At 36.3% G+C, this 3083-nt stretch overlaps 1 pseudogene; it reads right to left on the bottom strand.

Moving 5' to 3' along the window:
- Nucleotides 1–1163: 1163 nt before the first annotated feature.
- On the bottom strand, nt 1164–1651 carry LOC103121450 (ATP synthase F(0) complex subunit C2, mitochondrial-like; annotated as a pseudogene).
- Nucleotides 1652–3083: the final 1432 nt, after the last annotated feature.

Here is a 3083-nt window from a genome sequence, read left to right on the forward strand (position 1 = left end):
ATGACCTGAGTATATAGGCAGAGATGTAGATGAGCACAAAATCAATACAAAATGATGATGATTCAAAATAATTAACAATTTAAGCTTTAATTTTCACTACTCAACTCTGGAGCCTACTACAGTCAGGAAGATTATTTATAAAAAGTTATGACTTACAATAAAAAACTTTTTTTGCTTTTTTATTGTTTTTGTTATGACAAAACAATAAAAAAGCATAGAACACAGACAAAGTTTTTCACAGTTTAAGTTGCACATAGAGACAAGTAATAGTTCAATACTCCATGCAAGTTTAAATCCAAAACTTGGAGTATAAAAGCTTGACTGTCCCTATTAAAATCAATAATGTTCAAGAAATAGCTTCATTATAATTATACAATTTACATTCTGAATACAAAACACTAACTGAAAAAGGTATGTGCAGCTCTGTGTTCATGCATCATAAGTTACAATAGTCAAGATATTAAATCAATCAAAAGTATCTATTAGTGGCTGAATGAATAAACAATATGGAAAGTGTGTATATGTACATTTACATTGATGTATGCAGTGGGATACTATGTATCTGTGAAACATATGAAATCTTGCCATTTATAAGAATATGGGGAGTCGGGCTGTAGCGCAGCGGGTTAAGCGCAGGTGGCGCAAAGCACAAGGACCGGCATAAGGATCCCGGTTCGAACCCCGGCTCCCCACCTGCAGGGGAGTCGCTTCACAGGCGGTGAAGCAGGTCTGCAGGTGTCTATCTTTCTCTCCTCCTCTCTGTCTTCCCCTCCTCTCTCCATTTCTCTCTGTCCTATCCAACAACGACAACAACAATAATAACTGCAACAATAAAACAACAAGGGCAACAAAAGGGAATAAATAAATAAAATAAATAAATAAAAAAGAATATGGACTATGTTTAGTGAAGCTAATCATATTGATAAAGGTATCTATTCTGTTTCACACACATATGAATATAAAGAAATACTATAATGAGGAAACAAAATTAAGCCAGAACAAAACCTTAGATATACAGACAGATTTTTTCTTATTAAGACAGTATTTATTTTGTCTTCCCTCTGTCAAGCCCTGAGCTAAGCACTTTCCCCAGACTGCCTGGTGAGGTACAGGAAAAGGAATAGACAGGGCAAAAAAGACATGAGAGAAATAATTATGGGAGGTGGGATTGCTTCTTCACATGGCAAGAAGGATGAGAAAGGCCACCATCAGGCAAAGAAAAACCCCATGGCCTCTGAGAGAGCAAACCCCAATATAGTGAAGGAGAAGGGCTATTGCTCCAGAGAAGGGTTCCTGGCATAACCAATGATGAGGCTCCCAAGCACAGTTCCAGACCCAGAGCCAGCCACCTCTACAGTGGCAGCTTCAGCCCCCAATGAACTTGGCGGCTGTGTCAATGTCCCTTGCAATGGAGCTGTTTTGGAAGCTGTGTCTAGGAATAAACAAGGTCATGGGAAGTGGGACTGCCACACTGCTGATGCTCTCATCTGTCTTTGTCTCTGGTTGTTTCATCACCATGGCAGAGAGTCTGACCACTCCTGACCACCAAGGAGGAGGATGTATGCCAACTTGGTGTAGGCATACATTTTCAGGGATGAGGGGCTGTAGCAGGAGAGCTACTCCAAGTGCAGAGAAGACAGAGAAGAGTCATAAAGACAGATTTGCCTAAGACTTACAAAATATATAAATGGAAGGTACTATGTTTATATAATTAATGTAAACATGCAACTTTTTCAATAAAGTGCACTTATAATTCTCTCTAGAATACTGACCAGGAGAGATAGAATAATGGTTACATAAGACTTTCATACCTGAGGTATCAGAGGTCCCAAGTTCAACCACTGCCTCACCACAAAGAGAGAGAAATACTTGACATAAAGTGTTAGTAACTGATTTATTAATAATTATTTTTACAATATTATTCAATGTATTTCACATTGGTATGCTTTCATGCAAATTTCAGAATATGACTAATTGTTATGTCATGAAATAGGTATTCTTTTTTGTTAATCTAAAGGGTAATGATTAAGTTAGAGATTATTTTGAGTTTCACATACTTTCTATATTGGTATGCAGATGTAAATACAATTTACAAAATTGTTCTAGGACTGAGTGGTGGTGCACCTGGTTGCATGCATATGTTACAGTGCTCCAGGACCCAGGTTCAAGTCTCCGGTTCCCACCTGCAGGGGGAAAGCTTGGTGAAGCAGTACTGCAGGTGTCTCTCTTCCTCTCTCCCTATTTCCCCTACCATCTTAATTTCTGGCTGTGTCTATCCAATAAATAAAGATAAAAAATTTTAAAAAACATTTTAAAAAATTGTTCCTATTTCCCAAATACCCAAACATTTCCTTTAGAAGATAATGTATATCACTGTTTAGTGATAAATATTCTAATGTTTTGAGCTTCATAGTGGGTTTTAAGCAGGCAAGTAAACATGAGTCTTCACTAATATATTCTCTACTAGGAATAAACCAGAACTAATATAACATACTTAGAGTAAACAGCTACCATCATGCTTAGCCTAACTTGTTACTCTGATTTACTATAGTGCTTCATAATTTCAAAAACATTCTCTCACATTTTATGTCTCATTTTATCCTCCCTCCGAAAAAATGTAGGGATGATTGTCTCATTTACACATAAAGAAACTGAAATCCACTCAGCATGCATAGCTTATCCTAGCTCTCACAATTAACAAAATTAATTGATTTTTCAGCCTTTATATACCCTTGAGTTACCCTCTTTTTTTCTCTACTAACAAGTAGAGGAACTCCCAGTATTGGTTCAGTGGGCAAATGAACTAGATGTAACCTTCATTTAAGGGTAGCACTCTTATTTTAGAAAAACAGTAAGCCCACAGCACAATTATTGTTTACAGTTTTTAACTCATTACATCCTAATAATACAAGATAAATAAAATGGATACAAAATTAAAGAAAATAATTACACAGCTCTCAAAAGTTTATGCACTTCAATCACAACTCAATCTATATCAGAACTTCATAAGAATAAATTTCAAAAGTAGAATTATTCCTATAAGAGGGGTTAATACAGCATGCTAGAGCCATGTACTAAAAACA

This window comes from Erinaceus europaeus, chromosome 8 (genome assembly GCF_950295315.1).
Source record: "Erinaceus europaeus chromosome 8, mEriEur2.1, whole genome shotgun sequence".
NCBI lineage: Eukaryota > Metazoa > Chordata > Mammalia > Eulipotyphla > Erinaceidae > Erinaceus > Erinaceus europaeus.